Source organism: Aythya ferina (assembly GCF_964211825.1).
Source record: "Aythya ferina genome assembly, chromosome: 1".
NCBI lineage: Eukaryota > Metazoa > Chordata > Aves > Anseriformes > Anatidae > Aythya > Aythya ferina.
In genome coordinates this window covers 119,849,509-119,871,470 of record NC_140296.1, presented here as the reverse complement: position 1 = coordinate 119,871,470, position 21,962 = coordinate 119,849,509, and the positions used below count along the sequence as shown (strand labels likewise).

At 40.0% G+C, this 21,962-nt stretch overlaps 1 protein-coding gene across 30 annotated transcripts in view; it reads left to right on the top strand.

The window, feature by feature from the left end:
• ZBTB20 (zinc finger and BTB domain containing 20) overlaps nucleotides 1-21,962 on the top strand; it is a 457,627-nt gene that overhangs the window by 314,948 nt on the left and 120,717 nt on the right. For all 30 annotated transcript variants that reach the window (XR_014688574.1, XR_014688575.1, XM_084506527.1 and 27 more), the window contains one exon: nucleotides 21,120-21,174. The gene's annotated coding sequence lies outside the window, so the exon portion shown is untranslated. The remainder of the gene's footprint in view (nucleotides 1-21,119; nucleotides 21,175-21,962) is intronic.

The following is a 21,962-nucleotide window of genomic DNA, read 5'->3' as shown; positions in this document are numbered from 1 at the left end:
AAAAGTTCATTGTATGTATTTAATAACAAAGAGCTGACTAATTCCACCAACATTTTTAAAAATTGAAAAAGATTCAAGGTCCAAATATACAACAGTTCTCAGAACAAAATGCCTGGTGCCTTTGTTGTTCATTCCCAAACTGGAACGGCTAAAGGATTAGTTACTCAGCAGCGTTCCGGGTAAAAGATCAGACTGGTTTGCATTTATTATTTTTTTTCTAATGCAGTTCACCCTTCCCTGTGGCAGAAAAGGACAGTTGTATTTATACTGACAAGAACTGTAAATCAGACTTGAAATAAACGTTGGCACTGGCTCTTAATTATTTCTGGGAGCTGGGATCAGGTATGCCTTACGTTTATGTCCCAGCTCTAAAAGGCCACAGAGTACTTTCCAAAAACTAAACAATGCACACGTCCATTTTTTGTGGGTTTCAGCTATAGTACGTTGCAGCCCACTGCTCAAACATCTGTTAAAGGAATGGGCCAATTAAAAGAACACAGTGTTGCTGCAGTGTGGTGATGCATTTTAATAGTCTCCTACCGTACTTTTTCATGCTTTTTTAACTCTGTGGAAAACCAAGTTCTCCTCCAGACGACTTCAGGAGCATTTGGATGAACTTATTTGCCCTGGGGTTCGCTGTGGGTTCCCATGGAAAAATGGGGTTACAGCTCGGGTGTTCTTGTTTCGTGATGTTCTAAACAACTCTTGCAAAACCTCGGTTTTCTGTAGGGTGCAAGGATGTGCGGGGGGGTGGTGAGTTGTTGATGGCGGGCTTAAAAGATCACAGAATCACAGAATTTTCTAGGTTGGAAGAGACCTCAAGGTCATCGAGTCCAACCTCCAACCTAACGCTAACAGCCCTCCACTAAACCATATCCCTAAGCTGTACATCTAAGCGTCTTTTGAAGACTTCCAGGGATGGTGACTCCACCACTTCCCTGGGCAGCCTGTTCCAATGCCTCACAGCCCTTTCTGTAAAGAAGTTCTTCCTAACATCTAACCTAAAACTCCCCTGAATCTTCTGTTTCCACTGTTGCTCATCACAGAACTATCAGATTGTTAGTGCCAGATAGCCATGGCAGGAAAACTGCTCTTAGGTAGTTATTTGCCTTGGGGCTGGTAGAATTTCATGGTAATTTTGTGAAGCCTCAGTAGCCCCTAGACCATGCTTCCTTCTCTACTTCCACTTAAAGAGGTGGCTGTAACTAAAGCGCTTGCACGTTTTATTGCAAACCATCATGTTTTCTCAAGCATTTACAGGTTTGAGCCACAGCTTTCCCATTTCTGGCAGCAAACACTGATTTGAGAATGGAAGAGAGATTGCTCCCTTGATCAAATTAAATTTTTTTCTTTGCGTGGTGCTCCAGCTGGAAATTACTCGTTTTTCCCAGAACAACCATGCTCTTCTACCCAGAGAGATACTTCCATACATGCATAAAAGGTGAACTGAAGCTAGGGGAGCTGTACCGTTGGTTTATTATTATTATTATTTTATTAAGCAAAAGTGTGGGTTTCTCTCAATTTTTTACTGGTGAGGATAATTTCTGAAGTTTAAAATCTAGAAGCTCAAAATACAGGTGACTCCACAAGATAAGGTGCGAAGCACCCACAACTTTACTGAGAACTCAGGACCTTCTAGGATCTGTCATCTAAGACCTTTATCTAAGAGCTTTTGAACCAACATCTGACTTCAGCTGCACAACACACAAGATTTATACAGTTGTAAATGTAAATGAAGGCACATTTTAGCCTCTTGTCTTGCTTATATTCTTATAGTTAGGTGTATACTGCAGGTTAATTTACTGTGTCATGTGTTTCATGCTGTTGATAGTCACCAAGAAGGGGTTAATTTTGCATGGGCATTTTGTTTCATCACTGTTTTCCCTAGGCAAAAAGCATTTTAAAGATTTGATCAGGACCAGAGGCTGGACTCAGACTCAGATGCCGTTGCTTTGTAGGCCTGGTGCAACTCCTCACTTTGGGGGCGATGGTGATGTATCGCTTGGTAATAATTAAAGCTATGGGGACAATGTCATAGTTAAGCTCAGATCAGACCTTGCTCGGCCTGAATTGAAGGCTACTTAAAACTGGGGCCTTTCAGCAAACTGAATCCAAGCTTTGCTTTTGGGAAAATGAGGTGAAAATGAGGTGAAAAGCATCAAGGTGGCTGCATGCAGCTGGCAGCACAAGGCAGTGACTCAGTGCCATTGTGGGAGACGGCTCCTTGGGACCCGAAGCTTCAGATCCTCCAAGTCAGGAACCTTAATGTAAACAAGGAGTATAAAGAATAGCGCTGCGTGTGTCTGTATAAATAGTCTACAAATCCGGTTATAATGAGACATTCCTGAAGTGATTTCTAAACTCTCTCATCCCAGACAGGCCAATTCCCTGTAGGTTATGTCCCTGGAGGTGGTGGGGTAGAGCAGGAATCATCGACGGTGTGATTCGTAGGCCTCGTGGTTGTAGAAGTGTGACTGGAAGAAACATCTGCAGATGTCTGGGTTGTGCGGGAGTAACAGAGGGAATAGCTGAGGCCACTGAACGTGGATAGTTTATTGTGGCCCTATTGTAACTTTTCTTATATCATGAGGGATTTTATATCTTCTGCTGACTGCATAGTCCTGGGACCTGCCTTCTGGCTGTGATTTATTTTTCTAGTTAAGTCATTGTTCATCATTATGAACCGAGATTATTTTTCTGTGTAAATTTGACAGAAAAGTATTCTTGAACTTGCACACATTTTTAATTTTCAAAAAGCAACAGAACCCCCTTTGCCCTCCTATAATTACGATACTAAGTAATTATAACTCTTTACCCTTTGGTCTTCGCGGCATTCTTGTCAGATTAGTACAGAGATAGGCTTGAATCAGAGCACTGCCTCTGAGCAACCCAACCAGCTACGTGCTCTGAAGAGCTGTTTAAGTCTGGATCCAGGCACAATCTTGTCTGAACACCAGGAAGTTAACGCGGAGACATGCCAGGGAAGCAAGACCATACAGTCACCAGATGCAGAAGTAATTTTGTTGTTCCTGCTAAGGCTTAAATCCTGAAGGAACAAAGCTTGGTTGGGGAACCTGTTAAAAGGGAAAGAAAGAGGCCTGTTAGTTGACCTGGACAGATGTCAGGTGAAGGAACGCAACTGACTCGTAAGAAGACTTGGAAGATCATTCGGGCGACCTGAGCGGGCCTTCCTGGCCACCCAAAATTTGGCATGAAGAGAAGAACAGGTGCACCTGAGCACATCAGAGGATGTTGCACTTTGCCTGTGGTAGTAGAACTATCACTGCATGGGCCTGCAACATCTGGATGCTTTTCAGAAGGGAAGAAGACACACGGTGCCTGAGAAGGACCGAGGAGCCCTTGCTGGGACAGCAAAGGTTTGGCAGGCTGAGAACTCCCTCTCTGACTGGCTTTTCAGTTGCAGCAGACCTGTTTCGGTGATTTTTTCTCTTACGCTTGAAATTTTCTTTATACTTACTTTAAGCATAATGATAGCCTCTCAGCTAATGCAAAACCTAATATTTATTAGGTGGAAAGGAACAATCCAAAAGCTGGGTACATGTAAGAGCATTCAATCGTCTTTCAAAAATTTTCCCCTCATGGTACTTAACAACTTTTTGCTCACCACTCGATGCATCTCTTTGTCCTAGTTTGCAGTGTATATTTTTCTACCAACCCCCAAAATCTCCCTAACCTTTTTCGCCTCTTGTTTGAGAATCTTTGTGGATATATTTGTATCTCTCTTCTCACTCACCCCCTCTTTTCCTTTCCCTTTCCTATCCACATGTAAGTTTGTCATTTGTTCTATGGGTAAGGAAACCCAGTTGTGTTTGTCTCAAATTTTGAGGTCTACTGAAAGGGGGCGGGGGTAAAAACTAAATTAGAGTGAGTCATCTTTCTTGGCTTCTTGAAAGTTGGAATCATCTTCAAGGGGAGTCTCAATCTGGGGGCAGTTGCACAGATGAATCCCAAACCTTTGTGAGTCCTTCCCTTTCCTCCTCCTCTCTTCTCATGTAGTCCTAACAGATTTGGCAATTTCAGTTAAGCACGTCTGTGCAGTTTTTTAAAATCCATTACATAAGTTTGTTAGTTTAAGACTCTCTTTTTCAACATATGAGCCTAAAAAGGCTTTGATTTAAAAATGGAACTTGGCAGGGAATTTGTTCATATGGTAAGATTTTTTTTTTTTAGTTTAGTTTCGTTTATAATATGTTTTAATCATTTTTGGTGTTTTCAAAACAAATGGTGAAATATGTTTTTTTCCTTCTATTTTTGGCTACCCTCCTCAGAAAGGCCTTACTTCTCTCTTGTGTGTTTAATTTGGTGTTTTAAGAAGCCTTTTTAGATAGAGGGGCCTTATGCTGCAAAATTTAGACTTAAACGTCCCTACGAAGTGGGAAAATTCAGAGAGAGATTCTGCTGTCCAGGTCTTTGCATCTCAGGGCTTTTCTCTGATAACAAGCAGAAGGGTCACTAACTGGGGCTCAGGGTATGTGCAAATACAGAAAGTCAATGGAATACAGGAACAAGAAAGGGGGGAAGGAAGGGGAGACAACACTGTTTCTATTTTCACAATCAGAGCATCCCAGTTATCTGAGCAATTATTATTTTAAGGACATTTGTTCACACTCTGAGACACAGCTAAGCAGATTGCCACCAAACAAAAGTATTTCTTCTAGTCCCGAAACAGAGGGACTCTGCACTCCCTGATTGACCCTAATTCCCCTGAATTTTCTTACAGAGGTTTTCCTCCCTGTTCTTCTTAGCAAATGGAATAACTCTTAGAAGAGATCTTTGCCCTTTAGCAGGTGGTTCAAACCATGCTTGTTTAACACCTGTGAAAATCTGTACAGTGGAATTGGGTCCTAATTTTTCAAGGGATCTTCTCTTCGAATACCCAGGTCCCAACTTTGTGGGAAGTGGGCAAGCAGGATATGAGTTGAAACCTCCATGCCTGAGGCAGCTGTCCTCTGGCTGGAACCTCAGCCTAAACGCTTTTCAAAGAAATGCAAGGCTGATCACTTGGCCTGCCAGTTGCACCCAGCTGTGCAGGAGAACCTAGCATGCATTTATACCTAGTCTAGCAGAAACAGAACAAGTTCATTTCCATAAAGGACAGCAGAAGCAGTGTACATCATGAAGCTGAAGAGCAGCTCCTTTTTGATAAGAGGCAAGACCTGAGGAAAAAAAAAAAAAAAAAGTCTGCTCTAGTTGTCCTTTCTGGGAAGCTCAGTTGCCTTTCAATTCAGGGTGGTACAATCTGCATGACTAAAGCAAAGGAAGAGGTGATCCACCAGAGGAAGGCATGGTAGAGGGGAAAAAAGTTGAAATAGCACTTCAACCCCATTAAGGCTGACATATGAGGTAGAGGGAAAAATCTTTTAGGCTCCGAGATGGGCTTTAGAAGATTAGCCAGAAACAAACACACACAAAAATAAGAAAGCAGAAGGCGTGGGTGGTTATGGGGATTAGTACTGACATATGGAGCCTATCAGCTTGAAGTTACACGTTTATATCTGACCTAGGTCACTCATGCCCCAGAGTCATTGCTGTCAAACAGCTGTTGGGTGGCCTCTGCGAAATGACTTAGGGGTCTGAGCCTAGTTTCTGGTGGCAGGTGTCCACATTACGCAAAACCCATCTGTATTAATTGGCCCCCTATATCTGGGAATCTCGGCAGAAAGACCAAGTACTAACTTCACTACACAGACCGAGCTATAATATTTTATCTTGGATGGCTCTTCAAGGAAGGGGTTGAAGAACTTTGGCAGAAGTATCATAGGGGAATGCAGCACAGCTCCTTGCCTGCCTGTTCCATGGGTAAACTCAGGCCATCAGTTTTCAGATCTCTTGGACCAGCAGATTTCACCAGTACTGCATTCACTCTTGAAGTATGCAGAAAGAAAGTATTTCATTACTGACAGCTCGTGCGATGTTGAATATACATCCATTTGGTTTCTACTTTCGGATCATAATAATATAAACAGGAAAACTACATTTTGAATTCATTAAGTTCTTCCTCCGCTGTTTATAAAAGATAAAAACTTCTCTTTTTTTTTTTTTTTTAAGGATTGATTGGTGTCATGTACGTATTCGTTCACTTCTGTTTATGCAAGATAATAAGAGTATTAACATGGAGGTGGAATAATGGTGTTTATAATTCCATCACCACTGTTTATATAAGATAAAAACAGTGGTTTGTTTTTTTTTTAAAAAAAAAAAAAAAGAAAGAAAAATAGTGAGAGAACATTTGCTGTTATGTACATATATTATTTTTTTTTCTGCTTCTGTTTGTAAAGAATGTGAAAGAAAAAAAAAGTGTAACAAGTTGAAGAGGAGTTGGTTTTGTTTATAATATTTCTGGGATGTTTACCTAAGATAAATTAATTTAGACTTGATGTAATGAGTAGCTGGGCAGAAGAGAATTGGGGTGAAAGAGGGACTAGTGGAGTTGTGCCAGATACTTTTAGTACCTTATAATCCTTCCCTTATTTAAAAAAAATGAAAGATGTGTACTGAACCTTCCTAGTGGGAATATGATGGCACCTGTGTGGCAGGGGACACATGGCAATGTCATGCCAGTTAATACAGTGGGCGCTGCAAGAGGGGTTGGAGGCGCTCTCAGGGAAGAGGATTCTGAGAACAGAGAGGATGCTACAATAGTCTGAAAAGATCTCATGAACGTTAAACCCCTTGGTATCATCATCCGTGGACTTAGCCTAATAATTGTGTGCCTGTATGGCTCTGTTTTGTTCTGCAGCTTTGAAGTCTAATCCTAATTCCTTAAGGAGAAAGGCTTGTAAAATGCCTGCATTTCACAGAGGCAGAGAATACTACCTTTGATGCAAGGTTTTGTTGTCAGCCCTGCATCATCTTTAGGAGTCACCCCAGCTCATAGCCTCGACGTGGCTGTATTGACAGAGGAGGGAGGCTGGCAGATGTGAATATTTCCTTGCGATGAACACTGATGTACAGTTTCTCAGTGTCAACCAGAAAGGCCATTTATACCTAATAAAAGAACAACTGTGTGGACATTAACGCATGCACACACCAAAAGTCCATGAGTATTCGCTTACTTTTACAAATGAGTTTGCTCCGGCTGCAGTCACACCCTTCATGTGTTTGCTTTGTGCAAACATGCGAGCAGGCAGGCTTTACTCTAGCAAAGGTAAAAGGCCCACTTTAAAATCACATGCTCGTATTCTCTTAGATAGTGAACTATCAGCTCGTGGATGTATTTACTCTCTAAGTGGTGAGCGCTGTGAGATGTGGCTTTACACACCTTTCTCACCTCCGTTGTGCAGTCTAAGGAAGCAGCCCAGAAGCTGTCCTGACCTTCTGCAAATGGCAACGGACATACATATGCGACTAGCTTAAGTAGAAAATGTGAGAGAAAGTTAAACTGCGTCCCTAACCAGGAAGCTACAGAATGTCAGTAAATCTAGGAGTATTGCATCAAAAATGCTTTCTCTCTTCGAAAAGAAGTCATTCACTTTTATAATTCCATAGAAGCATTTCTCTCCCCTCTCATCTTGAATAAATCCAAATCCCAATGATGTCTTCATCTCTTCTTCCCAATTCTTATTTCAGCTCAATAAATTGTTTTGCAAGTCATTTAAGCACATGCGTAAGTCCATTTCTACTCACTAAAACCTGAAATAAAGGTTAAATTTTAATTACATGCTTGAGTCCCATTGCATTCACACGTTTGAAGTTAAGCACAGGCTTGAGTACATGGTTTCAGGGCTCAAGGGTTTAACATTAATCCAGTCAGGAAGCAAAAACAATGCTGTTCACCTATTGTGTGACGTGGTTGATTGCATTGCTTGATCCCACCTCTGCACCCCTGTTCCAAATCTCAAGTACTTGAAGCAGACTGCAGGTGCTTAGTGAACAGTATTGCCCAAGGTAGATAAAAAGAATAGGCTGCATTGAAAAAAAAAATAAAAAAAAAAAATATATATATATATATATGCAGTCTGCTAGTGGACATTCCAAAAGCAAAGGACGTAAATAAGCCAAGTAAATGATTCCCTGAAAATGTTTCTGTACTTATTACCAACCTCTACTTCCTTGAGTGCTGACGTGGAGATGGAGGAAAGGAACAGGGATAGATGGATCAGCTAGCTATGGAGGAAGCTTAAAGGAGCTACAATCAGAAACTTTTGGTTTTTTTCGATGAATATAAATTGTCACGGGTACAAAATGTCATTTCCTGAAGTGAAGGCCACTGCGTTGCTATCTCGGAGCATTCCAACATACGATAATACGTATCTTAATTATGGCATTTCAGCACAAAAGGCACAGAAATTTTACTTTTCAGAGTTGTATAATCAAGTTGCTCCACCTTGCTATTAGGCATGAATGGCAGTCAGTGCTCCAGGGAAGCCTGAGATTGAAAGAACAGCAGGTGGGGAGCAGTGGGTCAGGATGGGTATGCATTTAGGAGAGCTGTGTGGGGAGTCCAGAACTAGAATAGCGGGAAGTGCTGTAAATTGGATTGAACACATCGCTAGTGGACAGGGTGAAAGATTATACAGCATTTGTCTGTGTGACCGTAATGAGCTTCTTTCCCATAAAAGATTTGGGGAGAAAGTACTGTGTATGAATAGGGTCCCTTTAAGGAGCACTTTTAAAAGAGCTCATTTTCGATTCCAATCATGTATATGCCTCAGCAAGACTGTAGCCAGATGCTTGTAGATCTGAAGAAAACAGCCCAACCCTTTTCTTATCATCTACCGGAGATGACAGACTCTAAAAACTCAATGGCACTTTCGATAACTTCTAACAAGAACTGGGACTTGCCTGGCTCCATTTGTCTGGTCAAGGCTGTATTCCTGTGATTTATCCCATGGAGGTTTTCAGCAGAACCTTACACTTAGTGTCTAAATTAATGATATTCCTTCCTTTTTGCCATGACAAAAACCACTCTGCACTATATACGTTATGCTAAAGTTTTTTGTCATGGACATATTCTGTAAAAGCTTTTTCAGCTTCATCATTTTGACAAGCTGATTCCATTAAATCCTTCACAGTGATCGCTTTCGTACGGTGCGGGTGGAAGCGGTTGTTTGCTTGCATGAGTTTCCCTTCTTTGAAGCTAGAAAACAGTGATCATCTGCAAGGTTACATGGTATGTCTTATCTCTGTCCTTTCCCCAGGAAAACATATTTTGAGGAAGCACAAGCATTTTCTATATAGCTATCGTAGCAAATAGCATCTGTTTATTAGACTAGTACATAACTTTTCCTGGAGGGTCTTTCAGGATATTGACACGAGCTTAGCTCATAGAGCACTCAGGTTGGTTTGTTAATATCTGTGTGTATTAAAAAGTTCTGGCTAGAGAAGAAATTGCTCTCCACAGCATTTTTCACTGTTTCACCTGCGCCAACAAGGAAACTGTTGAGTGTTTTGACAAAGGAAAACTCCTAGTTGTTCTCAAATACGTGGTTAACTCAAAATCCTCCAGTGAAATTTCACCAGGGTATAATGATACCTTTGTCAGGTACCTTGCTCTGTCTCTAAGGTACCAAATGAGTCTGGGCAAACACTGTCAGCCCTTCCCCTGCCGTTCTGGTAAGTGCTTAGACGCTGGTGAAAAAAGCTACAACTGGTAAATAATAGAGTTGATAAGGAAAGAAAAGGATTCTTAATTTTCAAATGCATTCCCTCACAATATACCATCTGAGGAACTGAGTTGTTATAATCTCAGTTTTGTGGCATGAGAATACTAAGGTTTTATGACTAAATTGACCAAGGAGTCTGCGGGGGACCAGATCCCACAAAACCTGCCCTCATCTTCAAGCAGTGCTTTTTATCTGCCATTGCCACAAACTAGCACACGGTAGTGTAGAATTACCTCTGCTTTGTTTTTCATGAAGCCAGTAGGAGTTTTCATGCTGACCTCAGTGATGGGCATGACCACTGGTCTTTTTGGGATAACTGTCAGAGCGGAATAGCATTGCATACACCCTGCTTTTGCATAAAGAGAAATCTCAGTATGCTGCCAAAGGTACAGAAGCATCTCAGATTCCTTGATGTATTTATCTTTGCCACAAACCAAAAGCAAATTTTAAAGCCTTTTTTTTTTTTTTTTTTTTTTCCCCACCTGCTAATAACTTCACTATCCTTCCTTTTCCAGAGTGTTTCCACAGATACTCATATTTCTCAGGCTGACAGCTTTCTGATCCCCAAGACTGAATAGCTGGTTATCTCGGCTTCCCATCTTATGTAGAGTTTATCTCCCTCATTTAAAATCGCAAAAGCGCAGTCTGCATGCACAGACCATTATTCTGGTTGGGTTGTTAAAGTTACTGCAATGCTGACTTTATTTTCTGTAACAGTTCTGAACAAAATGTTTCCTTTGAAAGGTCTCAGACCTCTATCCTCCCAACTCCTAATCACAGTAATAACCAACCTCAAGGAGTCATTAGTGAAGACTCAAACAATATCCTGTAACAAGTCAGCTATGAAGAAATTGGCATAGTTTATCTCTTTGATTCATGTTCTTATGAAAATAATGGGTTGCAAAATAAAGCTAGCATTGCTCTTGTGCTATACAGTGTCCCTTGGATCTGATTCTTTCCTCCTCCACCCACTTGTCTCCCAAACTAACGTTGAATGTAACTTTGCACTTGCTTTACAAGATAGAGTCCATCTATAGAAGTGACATGTTCTTATACTATGTCAGTTTATTGTGCTGCTTCTTAAACTGACTCACCTGTGAACTTCCTTTTGATTGCTGTAACTTGTTGCATTTTCAGTTGATCTGGGAAAATGGTATAATGATTATATTCAAACCCAACCCATAAGGAAAGGTTTACTTTTCTGAAGCAAATGGATGCAATGAACTATGTAAACTGGGTTTGGATGAGTTCTTGGAATTGTTTGCTTTTGGTTTTGTCTTTGTGAAATGGACACTTACGCTTTGTAGGAAAGCTGATAAATAATGTAAACTATGGCTCGCCACTAAGAGACTTTGTGAAATCTCTGTGTCTGCTGTTCAGCTTGGCTTCAGCAATCAAAGGGATCAGCTTTTCTTCATTGAAAGCAGTATGCAGATGGCTTTTCAGGTTTCCTTAAGGATTTTTATTCTCACTTCATGTGGCTAAAGCTCTAAACTGGGCATCAGAAGATGTGAGATCATTTCTCAGTTTTGCTTTACAGAATAGAATAGAGTAGTTCAGTTGGAAGGGACCTACCAGGATCTTCTAGTCCAACTACCTGACCACTTTGGGACTAACCAACAGTTAAAGCATGTTATTGAGGGCATCATCAAAATGTCTCTTGAACTCTGAGAGGCATGGGGCATCAGCCACCTCACTAGGAAGCCTGTTCCAGTGTTTGACCACCCTTACAATAAAGAAAGTTTTCCTAATGTCTTGTCTGAACCTCCCCTGGTGCAGCTTTGTGCTCTTCCTGTGCTTCCTATCATTTAGCATTGATCGACTTCAAGATCAGTTTAGCTTCCTATCCTTTCATTTGTTCATTCCATAAAATGGGAATAAGGATGACTTCTGTAAAGCAAAATATAGCATTCAGCTCAGTGGCAGATATTTTTCTGTAAATTAAACTCCGGTGACTATGCATATCGAGCTCCAGAGCTTCAAGGCACGTTAGTTCCCCCCTGGATGAATTGTATAGATTTGGATAAACCTGGAAAATTTGGAAAACTCCCAAAGTAAGTCAGATATTCTTGAAGCCCTTCCCACCATTCATTTATAAATATTATTTCCACTTGTTGACTGAATGAAATTGCCAGGCTGAGATACCTCAAAATGTTTTGGTGTTTCAAGAAAGGAAGTTCAGGACTGGAACAGTGTCGCTTCAGATAATGAGACCAATTAGAAAAGCTGCTAGGGACTTACAGTGTGGTTACTTTAATATTATGACTGACTGGGACATGCATCTTTTCTTTTCAATTACATTTTGGAATAAATTGATTCAGCCAAATAGCTGGTATCATTCTCTAAATTATCAAATGGTCACCCTGGTTAAGACTGAAGATTTGGAGTGAAATGACCATCTAAGCTACCTGGCTGCTGCACCACTTAAAGCCCTCTTTCTGTAAGGAATGATAAAAATAATAATAATATTAATAATTATTATTATATATAATAATTAGTATAAGGAATGAAAGAGAAAGGTTGTTTAGATAAATCTGCAGTAACATTTAAATTTAGGGACAGGATCCTATAAAATGGCATCAGATTCAATGTTAAGAGGAATCAGATTCTGTGATAAAAGACTACATTCTTGCCTCTTCAGGCACCCATCCCCATCTAAAAAGGCAACGAAAAATTTAGTTCCCCTGAAACTCAATTTTCAGGGCACGTGTCACCAAACTAACTGCATGCTATAGAGTACGCTGTTCTCATACCGAATATAAAATGAAGAGTATTGTTCCCAGAAGCTGTTTTAGTGGGTCTTTATATGGTAGTTTTGATTTACTTTAATAGGCATAGAGTGAAAAGAAGCAGGTGAAAAATAAATTCCAAAGTATTGATTATGGCCTTTTAGAAAAAAAAAAAAAAAAAAAAAAAAAAAAAGTTGGACATCCTTCTGGAAAACTCAGAAAGGGCACATATTTCACCTGTTTTTATAGATGCTGAGGGCTTACTACTGCACACACCGGCGCAGCTGCATAACCCTGGTGACTTCAGTGGGCCTGTAGGGGTTTAAAGGAAAATGAAATACTTTCTGTAATGCTTTTTGTCTAGTTCCAAGCATTGCATCCTGTCACAAGAACACGGTGTATGTTTGAGGCTGTACAAATTGTAAAGAAGAGAGCACAAACCGTATGGTACCTTTCAAGGCTTTGCTCCTCCTGGTATCTGTCAGGTTAGCATTTTCCTATAGGTCTTCATATATTCACGTCATGATTTCTCTTCTGGGTAGGCCGTTAGGAAAACATCCTGACATTTTCTTTAAATGATTGTGATTAGGGATTTGACATCGTTACACTTTTCCATAATGATCTTGCTGCCACTTGGTTCCTGATTTCACAGACACCCTCATATTCAAGTCCTAAAACACTATATAGACTACGCAGCTCTCTCCAAAGAGAGCAAGGTAGATTTTTCAAGCCCAGCATAACCCCAGGCTGGGGCTTCTGAGAGCTCTGCACTGCCCTCCAGTCCCCTTGCAGCTTCCCTCAGCCAAGCTTCACAGTGCCCACCCCGTTATCTGAGCCTCGTGGTGCTCGCAAACTCAGTGCCCTTTAGTTCTGATCTGCAGTGCCTTCAGGGAAAAATGATATATCGGAGTACTTATGTCCCAAATTGAATGTTAGTCAGATGTTAAAATGAAAGAAATATTATGGAGAGTCAGCACGTCTCACTTTGGAAATAAATTACGTAAAGTACACTGGAGTGTCATGGCTCTTGGGACCACGCATGATCCAAAGATACCATTTAGAGGAGTGATCACAACATTGCTAGATTTATCAGATCATCCTAGAGGAACATCAATACCCAGAAAGAAAGTAATTAGCAACAGAAAGCTCCCAACCAATAACTTAAACTCATTTTCCAGGGTCACTTCCTCATATCAGTAACCTATTTATATGTATCACTAGAGTTTAGAGCAATTATCTCATTATTAATAGGAGACAACAAGCCAAACTTCACTAATTGCTTTTATTAATACAGATGCATTTGGTTCCTCGTACCATACTTTTTCAGCTTAACATTTCAGTTACTCAAGTTTAGTCTGCTTAAATAGTTTGGTGTTATTTGACTGTACTTTCTTATAGCGTGTAATCCAACTTTTTGGGCACCGCTGAATTCAGGACAGGTACTTAAGAAAGGGCGAAGGGAATGTGGACTGTGCACTGGAGCTGCAAATCTCCAAGTAGAGAAGCAGAAGATATGCTACAGCACAGCACCCCTGGGCACTCAGACGTAGGCAGTATGGGTTATTCTGGTGATGGCTGCTCATTCCCAGGTAATCTGTTTCCATTCCCAGGTATTGTTTCCCAGATTTAATCCCCAGGCACATAAGAAGCACAGCACCTGCTTGCCTGTGCCCATCTCTGGGGCAGTGGTGCACAGAAGTGCCCTGGCACAAGATGGGTGGTGGTGGGCAGCTTCCTTCTCCTGCCAGGCTGTGCTGGGAGGTACCTGCCAACCCAACGTCCTGGTTTCCCTTATTTTTACAAAATCCTCAAAGACACAGTCAGTAGTCAGAGTTACTGAAAATTAATCATAATAATGTTTCATGCCATCTTTAGGTCAAGATGCACACTCAAAATGCTACATTTAAATTTTTAAACAACTATATATTTAACCCTTTTTTTTGGGGGGGAGTGGCTTTTTGCTCATTTTGCTCTCACCCTGAACCTCTTACAGCAGCTGCTGTTGAAGCTGTAACGTGATGTTGCTTCCGAGAGTTCTCCTGCTCTTCTTTGAAAGATGTTTTCCTCAGAGGTGCTTTATATAGAGACCTTTCTTGACTGAAGTTCTTCTTGGGGAGCTGGAGACCTCTGATGGATGTTAATTAGAGTTCAGTCTGCAAATGTAAGAGAGTCCTTTTCTTATTTCATCTACCTCATTGTTTTCACTGAGAACAGCTGGTAGGACTTATTTTGGGCTGAGTTAGCGACAGAACAAGACAGCTCTTTGACTTGGTGTCTTTTTGAATTAGCTTACAGAAACATAAAAGTCCAAACTTTGGATTAATTTCTTTGGTCTTATCAAAATATAATATTATCCAGTCCTCCTGGCAAGCAATGTGTGTTGAAAAATCTATTCCTTCAAGACTTCTTTTGTATTTTCTAGTTAAGGGTCCGTGAAGTTTCTGGTTTATAAAAGCATTTGTGTGTGCATGCATGCATAGCACATATTTAAAGTATCCCTTGCCCATTGCATATTTCTTAATTTGAAAAAGACAAGGCTAACATTTTAGCTATTTTTAATTGAAAAACAAAATCACTACTCTCCTTTTATTACGCTTTCTGGTCCAGATTTAACAACTATTTTAAGTAGTTACTTACATACTAATTAAAGAAAACATAAGATATGGCTATTCATAAACCCATTAGAATATGTGATAAGGTAAACAGCAAGGCTTTCTGTCTTCTAGTTCAAGGGAGGAATAAAAAAACAGTTAACCCTTTCTGTTACCTTTTGTGGACTGTATCTTCTAAACAAACAATCTAAACAATCTTTGGAAAACGAGTAATGGGCATATCCTTATTAATTGTGATTCAAAATTGTTCTCAGGTTTCTGTTACATTCTCTGCAGAACCACTAGTTGTTTTTTTTTTTATTTCATTAAAAGGAGTGTGCACACGTTTAGTAAGGAGTACATTCAATTTTTTTAAATGATTTGTAACCAAAGTGCATGTGAAATTACATTTCAGTGTAATATACCGTACTTCTAACATGTACAAATAATCCTTGTCATTTTTTAAAAATCATTTTATTTTGATTCTCCAGTGTAGTAGGCTAACAATTGATACATGACCATGTAACTGCCCCTCAAGCCCAATTTGCAGTACCCTCTTCCATTTGTGCTTTCTCCCTCACTGGAGTAAGCTGTCACTTGTAAAACCATCTCTTCAGTTCATCACTTCCCTAGCACTAAGTCAACAGAGTGATGCTTATTTCCCTTCCAATTAGATAAAGCAGACAGTCCTTCTCTTAATATATGTATGAATGAATGAATGAATTCACAACTACAGGGGCTGCACTGTGGCATTGTCCCTCTTCTCATAGGCACACAGAAGTAAAAATGCAGAGGAAAATGGGAATTGGCCTATATAATCCTTTGAGAAAACTGTTGATTTCAAAGGGAGCAAGATAGGGCTTCTGAGGATGGCCTTTTGGTTTGTTCTGTGCTTTAACACATTGTTTAAGTAGGTGTCATTATCAGTCCCCAAGCAGATACCATTGTTCAGTGAAGCTTATTAATATAGACGGCAATGGAATTCTAGGTATTTTGGTTGGTAAAAGAGGTGGTCACCTCAAGTAGCATGACCACAGAGAAAGAAAGAGAGAAAGAAAGAGAGAGAGAGAAAGATAGGAAGGAAGAAAGAAGGAATGAAGGAAGGAAGGAAAAGAAGATATTTAAGATCATTTTCATCTATATGTCACTTTGTTTGATGTAGTTCCCTGCCTCACATGTGACATCTGTGGCTAAGATGTTCTCATACATTTGGTATCACAGAATCAGAGAATGGTTTGGGTTGGAAGGGACCTCAAAGCCCACCCAGTTCCAACCTCTGCCATGGTCAGGGACACCTCCCACCAGCCCAGGTTGCCCAAAGCCCCATCCAGCCTGGCCTTGAGCACCTCCAGGGATGGGGCACCCACAGCTTCTCCGGGCAGCCTGTGCCACCACCCTCATGACAAGAAATTCTTCCTAATCTAAACCTACCCTTTTAGTTTAAAACCATTAAGCCTTGTCTTATCATTTTTATTAGTGATTTATTATCCCAGTTAAAAGTCTCTCTTCATCTTTCTTAGAAGCCCCCTTTAAGTTTTGAAAGACCACAATGAGGTCTCCCCAGAGCCTTCTCTAGGCTAAGGAACCCCAGCTCTCTCAGCCTTTCTTCACAGGAGAGGTGCTCCAGCCCTCTCATCATCTTTGTGGCTCTCTTCTGGACCCACTTTATCAGGTTCATGTATTTCTTGTGCTGGGAGCCCCAGAGATGGATGGTAACATAACATTTAACTGCCTTCCTTTGCATTTTTGCAATTAACTTGTAATACTAAAGCAGTTTCCATTTCTGGATTCCTCAGCAAGATGATTGAAAGGCAGTTTAATTGCACAGCTTTGCCAAGAAACTTGTTAGGTGATTGTTGGCTGTAGTAAGAGTTAATGTGGAGGTAATAGGAGATATCACAGGGACTAAGATCTTGCTGGCCATTAGCAGAGGTGATTTCAAAAAGCAAATGATAATTAGTATAGGTTTCACTGAACTAAGTTTCCATCTGCTGCTAGTCGCTGGATCTTGAGCTGCTCTCCTTTGCTCTCCTATTAAAGATTTGCATGTATTTTCCTGGATTCTCGATGAAAAGAACACTTAAGGGGAAAGGGTATAAATCAACAAATAACAATGTAACCTGGAGAAATATAAATCTATGTAGATTAATCCATGTTTCCTAAATTGCATACTGGATTGTAATTCAATCAAAGGGTTGGGGTCTTGTGACGTTTATGAACATTTATGGATAGTACGAGCGCTCAGATTAAATGTCAAACCTGGTATTCAGTTTAGAATCACGTATTATTGTTGTTCATTAATATATAAAAACAACAATTATATCCACTAAAATCCTCAATTTAATTTTACTGTAATCTGTCTCTGCTATGTCAGAGACATGTCTCTGCTATGTCAGTGTAGCCTCTCTGCCCCCTCAGATCATTTACAGAGCTCTGCTGAATTTCAGCTGAAACAACCTCCCATTTTACCATTTTTTCCCATCATGGCAGTGGCTCAGTTTGGCCTCCTTTGAACTGAGGGATTCTCTAGTAAATTATTGTCTTCATCTTCTGCTAGGATTAAATTCTAGTTTATATGCAGAGCAGGTGCAGTGCATCCAGAAGAAAGGGGTATGGCAATACTCTACATCTCAGATTCAATACCCTGAGTAGGTGTCATATAAATCTGTGCTCTTTGCTGGTTCCTTGTTGGTAAAGGCTGAAAAAGTTTTGAGGGAAGAGCAGTCGGGTTGGGATTATCTGAATCTGTTGCCACCCTGTTTAAGGTAGTTCATAACCTGCCTCCTTTTTGCCAGCAAAGGGGTTGAATGAAAATCATTTCTCATCTTGGTAATGCAATACATCTGAAAGAGCCTAAATCACTTTGCACAAATGAAGCAGAATCTCTGTCCTGATTTACCACTACGAAGAAGGCACTCAAAGCAGGTTAACTCAAGCCACTTAGTGAATAAATTGTTAGAAGCAACTAAATGCCAATTGCAAAAATGACTTTGGCACCTCAGATGTTAATTTAATTGAAAGTAAGTGCTACTTAAGTTAACACAGGTAAAACATTCTGAAGTCCCCAGGTGGTTTACAGCCAAAATTTTACTAACTTCCAGTAGAATTTGATGTGAATGCCTAAGTCACCTTTGAAAATTGTATTTAGACTCATAAATCTATTACCTGCATACATAAAGTAGCTCAGATGACTGGATTTCACTATCTTAACTCCCCGTAAGTAGAAATCATTGAACATTTAGAAGCCTAATTCTCATTAAAATCATGGGGAGATAGATTCCTAAATATCCTTAATGTTTAGGCCTTACTTGTCTCTTAGTCTTTGTGATTTAAATGGAGTTTATTCACAAGGCAAAGAAAGAGAAAGTGGGCTGAATCTGGCCACAATGACACAAGGGCAGATTTAAGATTTGCCCCTGGCTATCCTGTCCAATGGCCAAAACAGCTTCCAAGTAATAATGATTAATTAACACTGGGAATTGAATATGAAAAAGATCAGTGGATTCCTTTTCTCCACCCCACCAGATAGAGCAATACTGGGTGGGAAACAAATGACATAAGTAGAGAAGGGTAATTATTCTGCTTATAACTTGGAGGACTGAGAAAAATGGTCAGCTTTCTTAGACTTCATTTTTTATCTATCATGTAATAGTATATCTTGAAGAAATCTACTGTGTTAATATAGTGTAATTAGGTTATGTCCATCTCTAGTGACAAAGAGTGCCATATGATGAAAAGTTTCACCCCAGTTCTGCTCATGGCTTCAACCAAGACTGCACAAGGCTGTGAGAAGAGAACTTGGCCCACTTCTCTCCAGCATACGTGTGCTGCAGTTATCTAACCTGGAATGAATCATAGTTTCCTCAGACACGTCTTGTTTTTCAAATACTTACATGGAAAGTTTTGTTTTTATGTATTTTCTTTTGAACAAAACTTGTAATCAAGTGTCCAGACCAATTGCGATCATTTAAAAAATTATGGTCTTTCAGTTCTGACGATTTGCCAGCTTCTAGTTTGCAGCTTCTAGTATATTCCTCCTGTCTAAAATTACCCTACAGTTTTAATTAGGTATGACAGTCTTGTTCATTCCTTACAGCAAATTCTATGGTAATGCTGGTGTAAGTCATTACTCAGCACCTCCAGAGTCTCAGACCATAATTTGTAGAATTCTTTGGCATCCATGTCATCAAAGTTGCTTGATGCTTTCCCTTAAGAGAACTTGTTTTATATTGCTTATAACACAGCCAAACTCTAACCACTAGGCTAAAATTTTCCATTCTGTGTTTTTTTTCCCATGCTGGATGCCTCCTACTTTTTTTTTTTTTTTTTTTTTCTCTTGTCTTTTCTTTTTTTTTTTTTTTTAAGCTCTGGGTCTCCAAGACACATTCTTTGGCTCAAACTTTTTGTCTCAGGTTCTGTTATGGTGCAGCTCAGTGTCCCAGCTGCCCAAAACCCTAAAAAAGTACTTCCCAAATAGCAGCCATTGCAGTCCTTTGCATACAGTCTATTCCAGATGTGTCCGTGAGCCTCATGTTCAAATCTTCAGGAGCCATCTAAAATGCAAATAAGGGATACATGCTTAGAAAAGAATGTTTTTTTCTACCTGAACTTCCCTGTTAAAGTTTATCAGTTACAGATTCTTCAAAATAACATAAATAGTGACCTGTTCTCTACCAGCCTGATCTTGACCATCTCATATCTTGAGACACTTCAGCTCTTCAGTCTGGGCAGAATCCATCCTGTCATCTGTCTCATACAAATCTTTCTTAAATGTGGGAGTAATCAGTTTCCTCTCTTCTTTAAAGAGAAATCTTGCAGCTAAATAGGGCCTCTCAGGATAGTCTATCCAACAAATGCTATAAATATCTTGTTTGCTGACCTGCAGTTTTGATGATTCTCTCTGCTCTTTGCTGTATTTCTTCTACCTTCCTGGGTAGATGACCAAACACTAGATAAGCATTCATGCTTTTTCTCATACTCTCCTCTACCAAGCCCAAAATTCCTACAAATAATAGCTATAACTCCGAATAGATTTTCTACCTGACTTCCTTCTTTCTCTCCTGTGACAGCTCCTCATTTTCCTTCGCTATCTCAACTTAGGTTCGTACTTCTGTGAATATTTTTATTTGCTTTGAGTAATGAGCTAATCTCTCCCTGTACCTGGACAGGAAACAGTAGATGAGAGCCATGGCTTGAATTAAGTACTAGAGAGCACCGTATGGATCCCGGGGCCGTTATGCACCGTGCTTGTGGTCCCCAGACCAGCAATCTTTCAGAGAACACTGTCTGGTCTGACTGCCTGAGTTTATTTCAGCTTGATGAAGGAAAGGCAGGACAGGACTGATTTGTAGCATAAAACACTTTGGGGGCATCTGCCTTTGTTTTCGTTGTCAAAGAGGCGTGTATCTTCTTCTTACAATTCAGAGTTTTAATTCATTTTGTCCATTCCTTAATCCTATGTTAATACATTTTGGCCGTATAGCTTAGTATTCCTTAGTAGACTTGGGAAACCAGACCTTTAGTCTACCAAAAGTTTGTAATCCTTTAGCCTTTCCGCTTTGATACATCCGTTTGTTGTGTTGGTTTTTTCTTAGGAGTCTCTGGGTAACAAATCTGTCAAGTCCAAAAGATACTGTGTTGACAGAAGGAACTAAGACAACACAATTTTTCTGTGCAGCTATCAGCTGTAATGTAAGCATCCTCAGCCCTAATAATATGCCTAACCCCTCTTCTGTGAAGGTCAGGATCAGGAAGGCGAGTTCTGTTTCAGAGGCCTATATCATCTGGCACGGCTGCTAAGAAGGATGCCGTTCAAATCTGGCAGTGTTTTTGTGATAAGAGCATTTGTCCATAGGAGCCACAAGCCTATTTCATGGAGACTGTTGAACAGCCACCAGAGGATATTTAGTCTCTGCTGGCTTGAAATTATCACAGGACTGAAAAGCTCCTCCGCCATTAACAGTTTTCTCAGCTATATAGTTTTGGGGTCAGGTAATTTCAAAACTTCCAAAATGTATACATTTCGTGAATTTTAAGCACTTTTTTTCTCTCCTGTGGGAACTGCTACCATCTGTGAGCCTCCTCAATCCCTTTTTTATCTTGATATCATTTAGAGTGTTTATTATCACTTAAATTCATAATTTCTTCTTTTTTTTTCTCCCTTTTCTTTACAGATCACTCACAATCAGTTTGTGGCCTTCCTCCGAAGGAACCTCTCCTGTCTCTTCTGTAAGTATTTGTTTCCAAACATTTTATACTTTTCATTAATATGAGTTATACATTTTGTTTAAGTTCCATTCACAGCAGTAGAGAGCCCTTGTGAACTTCTCTGTTACTGGCCATAAGAGTGAATACTGAGTTGTTTTACTGGTGCAGCAGTCCAGAATTATAATGCAGCATCAGCTTATGGGACTCAGGCTTAGTTCAGTGACATTGTGTGATCAATTGATCTGGAATTAATATGTGCATTTCTGGAGGACTTCTGTTAAATCTGGGGACATATTTGATGTGATAGGTATTGTGTGGTTGAGCTCTGAGAATAAAGCGTGTCGTATTCCGTGCTGTGCAAGAGTTAAACAAGTGTAGGAATCAGTCAACTAGCATTTCAGCCCACCCCTGCTGATACCTCCCCTCATGACATAGAACCCTTCCTTACCACAGTCCTTTCCAACCTAATAGCAACCTGCTCTTCTTATCTGGGTAAACTAAATATGCTGTATTCACCTTGACACCTAACAATATCAGAACTAAAAGCCTGTTAGTAGTTTCTTTGGAAAATATTAGGTAGGGTTCTGTTTTTGCCTGTTCTCCTTCACTTGCGTTTGGCTGCTGCTATGTAAGTTATCAGTGCAGTGACTTTTTTCATTGGAGAAAATACAACATAAATCCAGATAATTGTGTTCTTAAGAACTGGAACAGGAAGATTTAAAAAAAAAAATCATTTGAGTTTTGCTTTTTTGTTTTTGGGGGCACGGGGAATGGAACTTAGGGAGAATTTGTTTGTTTTCTTTTAGTTT